The sequence below is a fragment of the Lagopus leucura genome, unplaced genomic scaffold (genome assembly GCF_019238085.1).
Source record: "Lagopus leucura isolate 7727_CA_CO unplaced genomic scaffold, USGS_WTPT01 Super-Scaffold_100012, whole genome shotgun sequence".
Classification (NCBI taxonomy): domain Eukaryota; kingdom Metazoa; phylum Chordata; class Aves; order Galliformes; family Phasianidae; genus Lagopus; species Lagopus leucura.
In genome coordinates, this window is record NW_024962267.1 from 17,604,740 (window position 1) to 17,622,731 (window position 17,992).

The 17,992-nt window shown below is 45.0% G+C and overlaps 1 protein-coding gene across 5 annotated transcripts in view; it reads right to left on the reverse strand.

The window, feature by feature from the left end:
* ERBB4 (erb-b2 receptor tyrosine kinase 4) overlaps positions 1–17,992 on the reverse strand; it is a 503,190-nt gene that overhangs the window by 275,277 nt on the left and 209,921 nt on the right. The gene's annotated exons all lie outside the window — the stretch shown is intronic.

Sequence of the window (17,992 nt, forward strand, 5' to 3'; positions counted from 1 at the left end):
GTGATGGAACACAGCATCTGCTATTCTCCTGCATGTCTCTATCCAGCCAGGCGGCTCCCCGGGCTGGGCTTGCTTGCTCAAGAGCACAAGCAGGGCTGATTTGGTTTGTGCTGCCTCTTGGTTTCACTGTACATGCCTACTGGACTGCATCTGTCTCAGAAATGTCACTTTCCTGCAGACAGACTGACCTTTACAAAAAAAGCAAATCATTTAAAAATATATATATAAAAATCTCTGATTAAAGCCCAGCCATATGTTTCAGAGAACTCCATCTCTTCAGATTTTCCACCTACACAGTGAACACCTTACTGCACTTGTCCTCTTGCATTACGCTCCGTGACATGATGGAACAAGACATCGATAACAGCGTGATGTGAAGTGTAAAACAAAATGAGAAAGCTCTAAACATATCTTTCTTTCTGAAGGCTTCTGTATGTAGAGAGTGGTGATCTTGGGGTACTAAAAATCCGGGCAGTTTCCCACCTCAGGAGAGGTGGCATAAAAACAAGGTGCGTTAAAAAGCAAGCAGAATTTGGTGCCCTTTGCTCTTGAAGCAATTTTATCTTTAACGAGGTCAATAGAAATACTGCGTTATTAAAATCACATGGAGATGTTGGGATACGTTTTCTCCCATCCCTTCCATCCCACCACTGCCTCTCGCTGCACAGGGTGTAGGAGTCTGGCCCTGCAGCCAACACTGCTGTGGCTTCCCATGTGGGCAGCACACTGCAGAGCTCTGCAGAAATTCATGAAGGGTCAGCGTGATACGTTTCCACCAAAAATGTCCGTAGGATTAACATAGTTTAGACTGTGGGCATTAGTGTCACTTCAGCATATTTGTATGTGTGAGTGAATGCTGATCAGCTGGCATTCATTTTCTGTACATGGCCGTGGGAGGTTTTACAGGAGTAGAGCGGTTTTACGGGACCACAGCCCAAAGTCTGCTCAAATCACCCACTGGACTCAGAGAAAGGACTGCCCGCATTACAAGTGCTGCCATTTCAAGATGTTTGCTCAAAGATTCCTCTGTCTTTATCGGAAGCTGATAGCTTTTAACACACTGCGATATCCTTGTTACTACCTACAGGGTGAGGATTCAAGCTTATCTCCAAATTGGAGGAATATAGATTTGATGGGTGGGACACCCAATGGATAAGGAGCTGGTTGAAAGGCCACAGAGGGTGGTGATTAATGGCTCTACATCCAGGTGGAGGCTGGTAATGAGCGGCGTCCCCACGGGTCTGCCTTGAGACTGGTGTTCTTTAATATCTTTATCAATGACAACGATGACAGAATTGAGTGCGCCCTCTGCAAGTTTGCTGGTGACACCAGGCAGGAAGAGAGAAGGGATGCCATTCAGAGGGACCTCCACAGACTTGAAATGTGGGCCCCGGGTGAACCTCATGAGATTCAACACAGCTAAGTGCAAGGTTTTGCAACTAGGCTGGAGGAATCCCAGGCATCTACACAAACTGGAAGGAGCGTCCTTGAGAGCAGCCCTGCAGGGAAGGACCTGGGTCCTGATGGATGAAAAGCTTAACATGAGCAGCAGTGTGCTTTTGTAGCTCAGAAAGCAAATGGTATCCTGGGCTCCATCAGAAGAGGGGTGGCCAGCAGAGACAGGGAGGTGATTGTCCCCCTCTATTCTGCTCTTGTGAGGCCCCATCTGGAGTGCTGTGTCTAGGTCTGGAGCCCCAGGCACAAGAAGGACAGGGAGCTGTTGGAGAGGATCCAGAGGAGCCACAAAGATGATCGAGGCTGGAGCACTTCCCCTACAAAGACAGGCTGAGGGAGCTGGGCTTGTTCAGTCTGCAGAAAAGAAGGCTGCAGGGTGACCTCATTGCAGCCCTCAGTACCTAAAGGGAGCCTACAAACAGGAGGGGAACCAACTCTTTGAAAGGGCAGATAACAGCAGGACAAGAGGAAATGGTTTTAAGTTGAGGGAGGGAAGATTCAGGTTGGATATCAGGGGGAAGTTCTTTACTAGGAGAGTGGTGAGGTGCTGGAACAGCTGCCCAGAGAGGCTGTGGATGCCCGTCCATCCCTGGAGGTATTCAAGGCCAGGATGGATGGGGTCCTGGGCAGCCTGGTCTAGTATTGAATGTGGAGGTTGGTGGCTCTGCATGTGGCAGGGGGGTTGGAGATTCATGATCCTAGAGGTCCCTTCCAACCTATTCTGTGACTCTTGTTCATTAGGGCGAGAGAAAACAGACACCAAACTGCCCCAGCCTCAGCTCTGGTCCATCTCCTCTTCCACCTTCCAACAGCATTTCCCTTCTCTTTATTAAAGGCCCCTTAACATCTTCCATGGAATGGCTTGGCAGCTGAAAACCTCGATGCGTGGTCTTGCAGCATGAGGAGACAAGGCCTAGATCCTCATTCAAGCTTCAGTAAAAACTCAGAACTTACACTCTGACTTCACACAGCTAGTTACACAAAGCAACGCCATGCAGACTGCAAGAGGCAGGGCTGGGCCTTCTGCCTGCAAGTGACGGCACAATCACTACAGGGACAGCAATCACCCAACGCCTTCCAGCCACCTCATTGGTCATTGCTGATTCAACAAGTGCTTTCTATCACCCAAGACCTGAGAAATGCAACCTTTCACCATATGGCGACACTGCTGAGTGCTCACCAAACTGCCTCCTCTTGTGACCCCTCTACAGATGTACAGCGAAGCTGCAATTTCAACCCTCGAAAAAGAGACATGAGGAGAGCAGCAGTGCTTTCATTAGCTGTTTTACTCACAGGAACACTCACCAGTAGCTGCACAAGCAGTTTTGAACTTGGGCAAAGCGTGCTCTCTCCATAAAAAGAGAAAATAAATTAGCTTTGCCATCAACGCCTCGTTTTCCTGCTTTACAAAGAGTAGTTGTTCTTTACTCAGACTGCTTTGTGCAATAGTCTATGAAGTCCCAAGCATTGCATTCTGCTCAGGAGTCAGATAACTTTTCTTTTACATTCTTTTCTGCCTGAGCAGAAGTGTTCCTTCCCGTGGCTCCTTCAGGAGCACGCATTACAGCGCGTTCACATTTCCCTGCAAACACAACCCGCCTGCTGGCAGGTCCACATCCATTCCTTTAGCTGCGGTCATTAACCTGGAGCAAATCGTTAGATAACAAAATACCAGCATCACAAACACCTGCAATGTTTCTGACACCCGACAGACAACCGCGTCCTTTTCTAGACAGCGGTACAACATCTTCCTTTCTCATGCAAACTTCCACCCACTCCCATAGGGCACATAATGACTCAAAAGCAAAAGCATCGGATTAATTATGCCTCTGATGCTTTACAGTTTTTGTTCTTGCCATTATCCAATTCTGATAGATTGGCATCCCTAAATTCACCAAAAGCCTCTTTCAGATGGGCGATGGGAAAAACACCACGGTGCCAACAGAGCTATTCCAGCCCGGGATCCAGCCCCATGCATCTGCACAGTCACCTCAAACCGACTGCTACGGCATGCATTTTCAAACTTCTGTCGAGATGATTCTTATCCATTTTCTTCCTTTAGCCATCTCATTACTGCAAGATGAAGACCAGAAGTGCAAGAACTCTGTTTGTTTGGAGGAACATAAAGATAGCACGTGTATCTGCTTAAAGGGATGATAAACACGTAAGATTGGGATGCTTTCCAGCATGCCTGTAAACAGAATAGCCTGAATGCCGAGAAACAGTGACTTTTTTAAATGAAGGTAACAGTTATCTCCAAAATACACAGGTAGACACAAGAAATACATAGATAACACTGTCCTTTTCACCAAAAGCTTTCTTCTCATTTGCAGAGGAGCTTCCTGCTCTCATGTCTTTCCCGTGGGCTCTAATTTGTTAATAAAATTAACAGAATTCATTCTCAGTGGTGCTGAACCATTTTGGGCTTCTGCTCTTATTAGAGACTAATTTTGCAGTCTCACCACAATTTTCTTGTATCTACAGTTTATCTGATTTTATCGACTACTTTAAAGCGACTCGCAGGACGATACTAATTGATTTTGTGATAGAACAATTAACAGCAATTAATTCATCTTTGATTAGCATATGTAATTTTTTCTCCAGCTGTCGTCTTCTGCCTCTGAGAAGCCATACCCTTAGGGCAGGAGAGGTAAAACAGCAAAGTTTCTTTATCCAGATGTCCATAGAGGGAGCAAATCTCTTCCACTCATCCAAGTGCCTTTTGTGAACTCTCTTTGGTATTCTGATCACTCCTCCATCATCTACAAATATGATCTGCGTTTCTATCCAGGGCTCATCAGGCAGGTTTCCTAACTGCTCTCTACAAGAACCTGAGGTTTCCAGTAGATGCTCTGATCAGGAGCTAATAAGACACTGTTTTTTAATTACCCACTCTTCGACTATAATTATTTGCCTATTCAAAAAATCATGTATGCAATAATTTTTCCCCTATTTTCCAGCTCTCTCCCAGCCCTTCGCTTCACAGTATCCCCTGTAAGTGAAGCGAGCTTCCCTATTAAGGGATTCATTTAAAGAGAGATCATACAGTAAGAGACCAAACTCATGCAAGGCATCCAACATTAAAATGGGCCCTGATGTCTTATTGCAGAGTGAACTCCCAAATTCCACCTCCAATAATGTACCACTTGTGATCAAACTTGAGCTACGGTGCTGCCAAAGAGAATGCTGCTACAGAGCCTGTGCTGGGCTGTGAAGCTGAAGGATGAGCTCGTGGCCACCTTCCTGACAGCACCCAAATGTGACCCCTACCCTTTCCTTTGAGCTGGCGGTGTATGATGAAGCAAGGGACCTAAAAGCAAAGAAAATGAAGTGAGAAATATAGGCGTATAGGTCAAATAATTCTCTACCCTACACCTTCCCCCTCCAAATTGAAACAGAAGGGAAGCAGTCAGTCTCTATAACAAACAACTTACTACTGTGCAACTTCTTAATCAAGTTGCTCAAAGGAGGTCTTATTTTTCTGCCACTTTTTGCCACTCCGTTTAGGATGGTTTCAAAAACTATGGTCAATTCTTTTCAGTTTTCAGAAGCTGGCATCAACTCAGATAACATACTATCTTCAGAGTAACCTTCGCTGCAGCTGGAAATCTGAACAGTTATGTGATGACTGTGATGACAGACGACCACACATTTTATTCCATTTTAAAATAAAAAATAACTGAATTGTGAATACTGTTAAGAAGTTGGCAAGTTACACGCTTTGTTTTTAAGGTTTGGTGTCTCTAGAATGGGAGAAATGTACAAATATACTGAACTGGAACTTGGCTGAACTCAGACTGAAGCATTTCTTTAGAGCTGGACAGGAGTGCCCTGGTTTGGCTCGGTTCATCCTCAACTCAGCGCCGTGTTGCTTCACAGCCCTTATGATTTATAGCTTTGCTGATTTTTATGCTGAACTTGCTGCTCAGACAACATGGTGGTGCAGCTCGTACCATCGCACCTCACAACACAATTCATTCTGTCACTGCCAATACGCTGCTGCACGGGCTTTTCATTCGGCCGAATTTCTGGATATTTTAACTTGTCATCCCAAATCAGGATTACCATAAATGTTGAAAGAGTGCAGTTCTCCCATAAGGCAGGAATGCCAGCGCTGCAGTTAGCCTCACAGTTAACATTACTACTGTTAGTGGAGAAGTTAGCTGCTGCTGCTCAATATCTCATTATATGGAAGTCGCTTGGCAGTGCATACTTGAAAAAAATAAAATAAAATAGAAATCTCCCCTTCCAAGATTGAACGGCCAAAGAATTGAAAGAAAAAAGCCGTTTGGTCTCTCTGACCCTGCAGCTAGTGAAAATCAACAGCAAGGTGATGGAAGGAGGAATGAGTTGTGACAAGATGAGAAAGTACCTCTACCTTAGTTATAAAAGAAAATCTATGAAATGCTCAAGGAGATAAATAAAATCTGCTTCACGCAAGAATTATCAAGGCCTTATTATGTCAGAGAAAAGAATAATTCTCCTCTCCCTTCCTCCCTTCCTCCACCCTGGCTGCCTGAAATACAGAAGCACCAGGTAATGATGAACTGATGCAAAGCAGAGCTTCAGGCCAGCACAACAAACGGAAGTACTTTAACTGTAGGCTGCCCTAAAATAAATCCTTCCTTTTTTCTTTTTTTTTTTTTTTCCCAGTTTCTCAAACTGATCTTTAATGAGATTACAGGAAACAGATGGGTTTTAGACTCCATCCATCAAGCAGAAATGCCACAAAAAAGACATCACAACAGAAGTTCAGTCTTCTTCCATTCACACAGCTTCCCAACCAAAAGACTCCTTGCCAAAAACGTGGAAGTCAGTCACACACCTCTAATTACCATTGCCAGGCCTCACTCAGCACTACTTCTTCATGAAGAGTCTCATGAAGTCACCAGTGAGCCCTGAATAGGTTGCATGCAGCTGTTACCGAGCCTGTAGCAGAGCTGCCATCTGGAAGGAGTCCATGAAGAAGACCATGTTTTGCACGAGACCACAATAGATTGAACCTTCACTTACTGAGCCAAGTGTAAAGAGGGCTTGAACAATGCTCAAAAAGCTATCTGCATGCTTTGTAGTGACGTGGGCTTTAGCACACGCGAATCTCCATTTGACAATTTGCACAATAAACACATTACTTGCCCTCAGCAATTAATGGAAATCGTTTTAAAAAATAGTTTCGGTCCTCCAGGGGGAGAACAGAAATTATAAAGGAGGGTACGTATGTAGACAGCAATACAGATTGGTGTGATTGAACACCTCTTACCAGAAAAAAAAAGCACCAGTGGAATATCCCTCAGTCAGCTTGCTGCTAACTGACAGTATGGAAAATGATTTTTCCAAAGTACAGTATCTGGCAATTTCTTATAAATACCAGAAATGCGTGAAGAATATGAAATTGGCCATCAGCAATTTGCTAACCACATCAGGAGCAGAAATCTCAGGTCATTCAGGAATGATCTGAAATAAGCAAGTGCTTACTTCATTTTATTTAGCACTGTGAAACTTCAGTACTTCAGTTCCACAAGCCAAAGAAATCTACCCATCTGCTCAGGGTTAAATAGACATCGAAAAGCTTTGCAGAAACATTTGCACTGAGTCCAGGTAGGAATGAAAGAACGTATCTACAAGATGAGCTCCAGCCCATCCAGGTTGTTCCAGCAATGGGAAGCAGCAGTACAGTTACAAGTATGTAGTAACATGAGAAAATAGTACTAACGAGCCAAATGCACTGCACACGTTCATGGCAATCTAGGTAATGATCTACTGCATCTCTCCCTTTAAAATGACACCGAATTCACACAGAAGCCTTAGCTCCATGCCAGACAACTCCTAGAAGGCCAGCAGACATTTGGGTTCTAATTGCAGAAGCAATTGCAACCTTGCAGAAGCTCAGAAGCCCAGGACCTGGCATCTCTGGCTGTGCTTTACTCATACGGTTTGCTCAGTAATGAGGGGCAGTGATGAGCTGTGCTGGCTGGCTGACATGCGCCAACAGAAAAGCTCGTTTCACCTTGGAAAGAACTGCAAGTGAGGAAAATCATCCCTCAGATCCACTTTTTGCATTTCCTGACATGCCTGTTGAAGTCCAGGGTAATATCTATTGCTTCACAGAGTGGGATTTCCCATGGTCTCCCTGCCCAGAGCAGGGATCTCGTGCTGCATTCCAAGAGGCCTTGCAAAGGTCAGCAGTATGCTACAGGAGGGCTACAGCAACAAGGGTTCTTGCCCTAGAGAATATATTCTCCATAAAAATCTGCATGTGAATGACCAAGTACTGTAGCTCGTCAGAAGTAACATGTTCATTCTCAGTAGTATTAACAGTGCCCATTAGGGCTCCACGCTGTCTCTCCCACAGTCTCAGAGACGCACTCCATCTCCGAGCAAGAAACAAAACTGTGTGAGACAGCAGAGACCAACACTAAGGCCACAGCTCTTGCTAATGCCTCAGATTGTCTCAATGCTATCATTTCCTTCAGGCAACGCAAGGGTCAGCAGCACAGACTGGGGAGATGCTCACTGCCCACAGGTTCTTTGAAATATTTCAAGGCACTACATTTGCTCAGTGCATTTCCTTTATGTTTTAATCTAGGAGAAAAGAAAGCTGTCTTAAATGTTTTGATATTAAGCGCACAAAGACTGTTTATCTGTGTCATTATAGCACCGCTTTAAAGTCTTTGCATTCTTTTTTTTTCATAGCTAAAAAAAAAAAAGAAGAACTACCAACAGCAATTGGATTTATAAGGCTGGCATGGGTTCAAAGCCAAAGTTGATCAGAAAAGAGCTTTGAAAGCAAGACGCTCTAACTAAGCCAGTCCTGGCAAGCATTTGATAGATGTGGTCTTCTCTCAAGCCATGAAATCCTCCTGGAGAAACTTCAGCTTGTCATGCCCTTTTAGCAAGCATCCAGAGGCTCCCCAAGCACAAATCTCTGTGGAGTGGTTTGAGAGCATCATCCATACTCAGTGTAATCTTCTGCCTCGGGCCCCAAGCTGAGCCTGAAGGTTATCTCTGTGCCACAAAGAGGCACACAGATGTGAACACCAGACACGAAGGCAAGCGACTTCCCCAGGACGCACCCATGAGACATGATTTACCAAACAACAGGACTCACTTCTGTGTTACATCCCTTCCAAGTGCCCAAAATTAGCTCCAGCCAATGAATAACCCAAGAGTCAGAGCTGGGTTGGTTTGTATTGATTTAGCATCACACGTAACAAGTCCTGACCCAGATGCACTGCAATCAGCCAAAGCAGGGCTGACACCACACCATATGTCTTTTTTCTTGGCCTTGCCTTAAAGTCCAGAGGCGCCTTCCTTCAGGAAAGAGCAAATTTCATTTTGATTGTGAATGTCTTTGCATGATTCATTGCCACCTCTCTCCCTGGATTCTTCATTAGTTCGCAAAACGAATAAAGGTAATTGCATTTAACTCCATTCCTAGCCTTGTTAACTTATTACAAGAGTATAAAAATGAACACCGACAATCAGAGCTACGTCCTGAGATCATTCAAAGTCATACGCTTTCTCTGCTCTCTGGTCTCAAGTTTTCCTTACTAACGAAACAAGGACAAAGAGATTCTCCCCCCATTTCCCTCTAAAGGGAATGAGAAGACTGTAGTTGTACCAAAACCATCAGGACCTTGCTGTAACACTCCAAGTTCCAGAGTACAGAGATAAATCATCTCACGTTTTAAAATCTCTCAGGAAAGTTTGGCTTGAGCTCAAATCAGGAAGGACTGGCTTTCTCTCGCCTACCATTTGTCCAGGCTCAGTATAGAAACAGCATGGCTAAAACACATCCCACGGGCCACTCACATGGGCTTGCTATTTGCCCTGCATGGAGCACAAATACAAAAGTCACCTCAGGTGCCTCTCATCAGCAAACAGCCTCAACCAAGTCTAACAGAGCACATGGAAATGCGGTACAACTGAGGGAGATTCAATCCCAATACAAAGCCACCTGCCCAGGCAAAGGGAAATGAAGTCAGTGACAGAGAAATCTTTCCTAAAATACTGTCTGATCAGCCAAGTGTAATGCAAAGTGATCTCAATTGTCACCGAACTCAAGCAGACCGAGGCCAGTGGGGCTGAGGCAGCACAGAAAGAGAGCAAAATGACCTCTTAGAGTGCTCTCCCAGCAAAGCACTGGAGGTACGGCCAGCTCTCGTTTTCTCTTGCCTCTTCTTGCAGGGATGCACAGAACCCAATGTACAGAGAAAGCATGCACGAAAGAGAGAGACTAAAAAGAGACTTAAGCCACAGCTTAAGAACAGAGGTTTTCCAATGTTAGCGCCCGCTGGAATAACAGTTTTGAGCAGGACAGTGAATTATAACGATGCAAAATAATTAGGGGATTGATTAAAATAGCAGAAGGCAGATAAGAGTGAGAAAAAACTTAGAAAGGCTTCCCCCAAAATGGTACATCTTGAAGGCCATCCAGGCTGTCCAGCACAACTCTGAGCCAGGATATTTCAAAAGGAAAACAAAAATGACGTCAGAAAGGGCTTTTTGCTTTTCCCTTTTTTTCAGTTGTTCTCTCTGTAAGAGGGGGTAGACCTTAAACTTTCCAGACACAAACTGATCTCACCAAGATCTATTCCCTGATCACTGCAACACGAGGTCTAATCTGCCTCACTATTCACTAATGCATAGAGCTCTTCATGCCTACAGGAACAGAGATTTCAAAGCAAGACTCTTTGGAGGCTCTCTCACCATCCATATCTCCAGCAGACACATTTCTAACCTACTCCTAAACTCCTTAACAGAGCTTCCTATGGAGCTGATGCAGAGATAACTGAACTGTCGGCATCTATAAAGAAACCTTTTTTGTACCGTGAAGGTTTGCTTTGAAAAGACACCTAAGAAAGTGAACGTAAATGCACTTTTCTTCAGGGTAATTTCCTGAAAAAGCAACCAAAACCAAACCCAGTCATTTGTTCTATTTTCAAGGTGCAGCACCTCCTGGCAAATGCCAGGGATTGACAGATCTAAAAAAAGGGCCAGCAATACCAAGCCACAGAAAAACACAAACCTGGCCAAGAAATAGTTTTCAGAAAGAACTCACAAAACTGTCCATCTCAAAGACCTTCATGGAGAAGTGAAGGGTCTATTTTCCTAATGGATACAAAATACGGACGAAAAGAGGTTTTGATAAGAAGTCTTATATTGTTCAAATTAAACTTTTCATTTAAAACACCTGGAGGAAAATAAAATCCATCAAGCAGCCAGTCTATGTTTTACCCTTTCCAGCAGCGATCCCTTGATCAGCTTCAGGTACAGCTTCAAATACCTGCTTACCTATCAGCCTGTCTGTCGCTGAAGCTAAATGGGTTTCAGCTGGCTTTGTCACAGTCAGAGGCAAAGCAAAGGAAAGGTTCAACAGAAATCAGTGGAGAAATTTCCCCAGATGGCCCCAGTGCTGCTGCATTTCAGTGGTGAAGGCAGCCAGGAGTATGGCCACGCACAGCATCAGCCCTCCCAGTACTCACAGACAGGGAGCACATCCTTCGCTCCGTTACTGCAGCACCTCTGATTATTTACTGCAACGGCTGCACTGGGCTTTAGCTGTGGCAGGACTTGTGCTTTCCCCCAATGGAGAATGCTCACAATCAGGATTCTTCCAGATTGTGAGAAGAACCGCAGCTCTCCCGCACATCTGGCGAACCACAGCTCCAAAGAAACAGCCCTGGTGCCTGACAGCTGCTGCTCTGGGAGCAGGGATGAGTTCAGCCTGCTGCACTCTAACGTTGGCTGTTTCACATGAATGATGGCAAAGCCTCCAAGAGGTTTAAAGTTGAGAGAAACCCCTGAGCTTCAGATGCTTACCTGAATTACCCTGGCCTCTGCTACCTGCAGAAGCTTTGCACGAGCAATCTTTGCTATACCTTCTGCTCCTCCTGACACTTTTTACTATACCTGGCATTTTTTGGCAGGTGCAGGCAGAAAAAGCACTCATCTCCAGCCTGTTGCTGCATCCTCTGTTTCTCCTGGATGCTGTTTTATTACCTGCACTGCAGCAGCAGCTGGGAGAAAATCAACCCAAAAAGAAAGCCCCTCCCTTGGGCTACCAACTCGGAGATATGAGCAAACCAGGAGAAACTGCAATCTCCTAAGAGAAAAGAAGGAAAGCTCAGTGATGGGCGTATACATGTCCTGCACCTGGGTGTGCCCACTGCTCCTCTCTGCACCCAGACAGCGTGCCACAGACCCCTCCTTCCTCCTCTTTGCTTACTAGTGCTGAACCATCCCTGAGGCTGTAGGCCAGGGCACAAAGGCATTGCTTACCCTGAGGAAAGGCGCTCACCAGCTGATGCAGAGGGCCGTGCAATCAAATCCACCACTGCAAAGAGTGCAAAGAATCACAGCATGGCTTGGGTTGGAAGGGACTTGAAAGCCCACCAAGTTTCAGCCCCCTGCCATCGGCTGGCTGTGCCCTAGCAAATCAGGTTGCCCAGAAGCCATCCAGCCTGGCCTTGAACACCTCCAGGGATGGGGTACGCAGAGCTCTATGGGCAGCAGTGCCAGCAAAAGGCACTAAGCAGGGCAGCACCCTGACGTAAAACACAGCAGCACTTGTACTGGCTAAAATACAACACTTTAAGCCAGCCTGTAATGTATCTTGGCTGAGGTGTGTCTGGCCATCCTAACCTTAATGATTGCTGCTTGTCCACATTCACTGCACAATCTGTTTGCAACTGTAATGCTGCTCTTAGGATGAACCTGTCTAGGCAGTGTTAAGTCCATCCTCTCCCTGCATTTTCTTATCTTCCCTCCCACCACTTAGAAGCACACCTATAATCGAAACAAAGAATAAAACCTAAATAAAAATCTAAATAAAAACCTAAATAAAATCAATAACACAGCTCTGTGCCCCAACACCTCACATTTATGACTCTAAGAGCAGTGCTCAGTGGGCTCGCACACATCCCCTGCCACAGCTTCTGCCCATCTGGGGCCTTTCTGTCATCATCCACTCCTCCAACTCCATGGACCATTCAGACAGAAGCATTCAGAACAGAACTCTGCTTTCCAGAAGAAGTGTTTAGTGTACCCATACTCAGGTGAGGCGCTTTGGACTACATCATCATGAAAACACTGTATGTTACAGACCCAAGGTACTATTTATGCTTTTTTTTTTTTTTAATTTCTAATTTAAAAATCCAACTTCTCCCACCAAAGAGAATGTTTTCACTTCTCATAATAAAATTTAGAAGAAAAAAATAAATAAACCACAGCAAATGAGCCTTCTTCAGCTGTTTGGAATAACTCGATCAGCAAATCTCTTCCCTCGCTCTTCAAATAGCCTTTGAATTAAACACTTGTTGCAGAGTGAGAAGTTTGGTTCGTTTTTTTTGTCATCAGATGTGAGATCAAGAAGAGATGAGACGCATTAGGATGAAAGGCAGAAATGCCAGATGAAAGACTGAAACCCAAAAACAGATTCAAAACAACTGTACAAAGGTGCTGGGAAGAGAACACGGGTAACTCCATAGCACCAGGCTCAGCACCACCACATGGGCTCTCCATGCCCATTTTCCTACTGGAAGGTATGTCACACTGATGCTTCATAGGGACCTCAACACATTGGGGGCTTGGGCATTTGCACACATGGGTTGGTTGGCTTAAGCAACTTCACCCAGGTGGCACCGAGGACGCAGCAGATGTGATCACAAAAAGCCAGCTTCTGTCCACGATGAAACGTGCCCTGGCTGAGCTAATAAAGGGAACGTGGTGTAAAAGTCCCTGAATGCTCAATATTCTCTTGGTGTAGAGCACGCTCTGCTGTGGGGGTTTGTTTTAAAGTTTCATTTTTCAATTTACAAGCCCCCTACCTGCTTTTCATCAGGAACACATCGGGGCACCCTCGGTTAATCAGAAAGAAATGGGTTCAGCAGAGGAATAGCTCTGATAACCTGTGGGAAGTAGCCTAACATCCATAACAACCAGGAAAAACAAACTCAAATCAAGGTAAATAGATAAAAATCATAAAAAGAAAAGATCTGGTTTAGAAATAATCACTTCTTATTGCAGAGAAACAATTTCACACCGAAGAAAGAGAGAAAGGAAGGCAAAACAATCCCCCACCAGAAGCACAGCCTCCAGACTTGACTCAATTCAGTTTGTGAGGTTCAGCACTTCCCTGCTGACACAGACCAAAGCCCGTTCTCTATATGGCATAAAACACACCAAAACTGCTTGCTGTGGTGTGCAGCCCATCACACCACTGGCGCTCTCAGTGCTGGGTGAGTGCAACATAGCACTTGGGGCAAAGCACAGGGGGCTGAAACGCTGCTTGCAAGGCAGTTTTTTCCTCCTATTCCTTCTCTGAAGCTGTTCTTGAGTAGCCTTCCAAGTAAGACAGCCAAACATTGCTATTTACTTACATCTGCTTTAAGCTGCACGATTTGGGTAGTAACACTGCTCAATCCAACTGAGGTGCATAAGGTGCTTTTACAAATTGCTCCCAGGGCTGCCTAGAAACCCTTCTTGCAAAACCCCACTGGCAAAGGGAACACCACGCCTGCAAGCTCACTAATTCACATTTGCCTAAAGAAGTTAAACAAAATCACGGCACCCAAATACTCTAACGTAGAAGCAAACAAACATTATAGAATTAACAAAGAGGTGCCAATCTAATTAAAGTCAATCCACCAATACCTCTAAGCACCGGGGGAGCCTGATTAGTAGCTGTTTATAGTAGCTGCTTAAGCAAATAGCGGAGGAGTAATAACTCTGATCTTGTCACTTGCCAGAAAGATTTTTCGCACCTCCAAAACATGCCTTCAGCTCCAATTTATTTTAAGTTCACATTTTGCAACAATCCAGCATGTTCTGCGGCGTAATTCACTGTGTCAGAGTGAAGGTATGCTTGTGCTGCTGAAGGGCCACAGCAGTGCTCTTTGAAGGGGGCTGTACGTGATCTGCCTGCTGGCTTTGGGGTCTGGGCATGGTGAGATCCCATAGACAGGGACAAAGCTGTCCCTACACAGATGTGGGTTGGAAATGGGGCTGCTAAAAACACCTGCACCCAAGTACTCTACCATTCTCCAAACACTCCCTGATTTAATCGTTCCTGGACCACTTTTCCTGTGTTTTCACTTCGTGATGTCTGGGTCAAGGCAGCAAGGAAGGAGGAGGGACCTTTGGGTGATGGTGTCAGTCGCTGAAGAACTACAGCAACTGAGCAGCTTTTGCCCACTGGAAAGACAAAACACATGACACACTAAATAAAACCAGCATTTATCCCCAAAGTGGTTGCAAGCAGTGTTTCCCCAGGAAAGGAAAGGCGTGAGTCCTAATCCTAAGCCCAGAGAGTCTGGAGAGAAGAAACAAGGATAGGGAAGGACTGCCTTCAGAAAGGGAAGTTGTTTTCATCTGGACACTCAGTCCTGACTGAGAAACAAGGGATTGCTGCACAGAGGTGTTCCCCACATCAGAAGGAAAACAATGTGCCAAGGATCAATTGCAAGGCATCCTGAAGATCAGCCAATCCTGATGACAGGAACTGATGAAGCCACAACCGTGCGTGAAGTGAAGGTATTTGCTCCTTCCATAACTTACGAAATATCATGACAGGTCTAAGGACAGACTGCCATTAAAAATCTCTTTGGCAAAAGCAGTGAAGGGAGCAAAACCAGGAGTAGAGATGGTGCTCAGCCCGCTTCAGAACCACCACATCCTTAGAAAAGATGGGGATCAAAATGCAGCACCTTCTGAAAGATCCGAGCTTGACTGTTTGGAGATCTCATCCAGCCCAGCCCATCCACAGCATCTTCTGAGGCTGGGATGGACACCTCAGGCAGGACCTTACAGCTTGGAAAACTCAGAGGGAGAGTCCCCCATTGGCCAGGCCGAAGGGCAGCAGCATAGGTCCATCTGCAGCCAATCCATTCAACCATGCTGCTCTTCTGTGTACTGGGAAGGAGAGCTCTGGAGACTCAAGCTGTGGGTGAGGCCCCTCCCCTGCAAATGGCACAGCTGCTGAAATTCATTTGTTTTTAGAAAAGAGGGAAGGGGAGAAAAGAGTTTTTTCGGCATCCAATTCACAGAGCTCTGCTTTTTCTTTTTTATTTTCCCTAATGTGAAAAGTGCTTTGTGAATGGGCCAGCTAAAATTATTTATAATGAGCTGATTTCCATAAAATTGGGCTAATTAATTTCCATGCTGCCTGATGAAAATTGCTAACATCGGCTTTTTACTGACAATCGAGGTCCTGCAGGCAGTCCCACACACATCTGACTGGTGGAAGTCCAGGCTGGATCCTCAGCTCGTACAAATCAATGGATAGCTCCCCATATGAGCAGAGCTGTGGGCTGGTTTGCTCAGGAAATAATCATTTTGGTCCATTTTGCAGTTTACACGGGGGTGACGGCGTGTGATCTCCAATTATGGGCAGATAGGAATCAAAGGGCATCACAGGAAGCCATTCTTCAAGTTCCTGAGAGCCAGGCAAAGATTCAGCTCAAGCAAAATTTGCTAACTAACCCCCACTGGATTTAGAGACAATGTCACCTCTCAGGAAGATCTGGACATTACAGGACATGCTCCCCAGCAAATACCCTAGGCACACGAGCCCACAAATCATTTCCAATTGCATCATTTCAGAATATTTCAAATATTCCCATCTATGTATTGAGCAGTGAAAATGGCAATGTCTGCTCACAGCTACCTGTGTGCCCTGCACTGATCAATCCCACTGCACCAGTCAGCTGGGAAGGGACAGCAGGGACACCTCATAGGGAAAGTGAGATTTAACCTTAACAAAGTGCTCCAGTAGTCAGGGTTTCCCAAACAGCCAGGGGGTATGCATGCTCCTAAATCATTTACATGTGAAAATTGACATTAAAAGGAATTAAGATGACCCTTTTCAATCCATTTCACACAGCTGTGAGGACTGGAATCCACCTATGGCTACTTCTGCTGGCAACATTTGACTTTGCAAAACAGAATGATGCTGTCCTACATCAGTAAGATTTCACAGGTATAATCAGAAGCAGTTTGGGTGGTCTTAGAAGCTGCTGCTTCTAACCACATCTTCGTGTGTGTGCTCCTCACACATCTTTGTGTTGCAGGCTACCCTTTGATGATGTTTTCCACATTAGGCATTAAGTCCCTGAGCCCAAAAACCCCAAAGAAAGGTATTATAGCCAAACTGCAACATGGTTCTTGGACTCTTGAGAAACATTTTGTTGATGCTCTCACGTTGTCCCCATCTGCACTGTCTCCTGTCAGCCCAGCAGTCTGCGATCGTGACACCTCCAGTGATGCCCATCTCTGCACACACTCTAACATCTCTAACCAAGAGATGATCTTTCCCAGGTGTAAAATGTTTCACATTAACACTGTTGATCAACTTGTTGATTTCACTACAGCAAACCAAAGTAAAGCAAAACCAAACGACTTGTTTTTCTTATCTAAATACTGCTAAATGGTAATGTATATCAAGTTAATTCTGCCTTAGGCTTATTAAGACAAATTGAATTTGCCACGCTAATCAGATACGAAGTTGGTATGCAATATGGAAATGAGTGATTTGCATCGACTGCTGTAAAATACAGTAATTGTATCTGTGCAAAACACACATCTTGCAAAAAAACCCACAATTATTAGTAGTCAAACAATGGCTGAAACTTATTGGATACTGTCGGAGCAATTTATCTGCTCTTTGCCTCAGGACTACACTTGCAAATGATCTACATAAATTACAGGGCGAATGTTTCATGTTTGGTTAGTTTACCTTATCTCCCGGACCTTGGGCTCTGCATGGGAATCTGCAGCACTGCAGTCACTCCTACAGTGAGAATCTCCAAAATACTTCAGGTCAGATGGTGGGATCATGCACTGCAAAAGCCCATACACAAGCCTGGCGTCTTTTTAAACTCCTTTTAAAGCCAGTTGAGACAGCTTCCTCTGTTGTTAATACAGCACCTCCATCTCTACCAGAAATTGCTGATAAGTCTTCCTGAAAAGCTTTCAAAAGCAGAGTGCTATTTTTAACAGCAAACACTTGGAAATCCCACGTGTTTGGAAAGACAGGGAGCGTGGTGTCAGCAGTGCTGCTAAGTATGGCAGCCCCGTGTCAGTGGAACACCACAGCCGCTGGGACCCAACAAGCCTCCCGCTGATGAATTGCCTTCATATATTTCACGCATCGCGTTTGGAACATTTCTAATAGCAGAGCACCAATGTTTGCAAGCGTTCGTAGAGCTCTTCCACCACGAGGAAATGCAGCTCCCGCAGCTCTGACACCCGAGAGTTATCCCCACATCTGACAATCGATGGAAACTGCTTAAAAACTCATCCCGAGGCTTCATTTCCCTCTCGCCTTTGTGCTCTCTATTAGTTGAACATGCATACTAGGCACAAATGCAGTATGGATTTATGAGAATATATATTATAGCTAAAACCTTGATATACGTCAAGCTAATACTCTTTCTACTTTATTTTCAATCTTGTCCTTATAGAGGCACTTTATTCTACTGAAATATTAATTATGATTTTTCTTTCCTTGGATGTGCCTACATTTGTCTTTTGCTTCTAT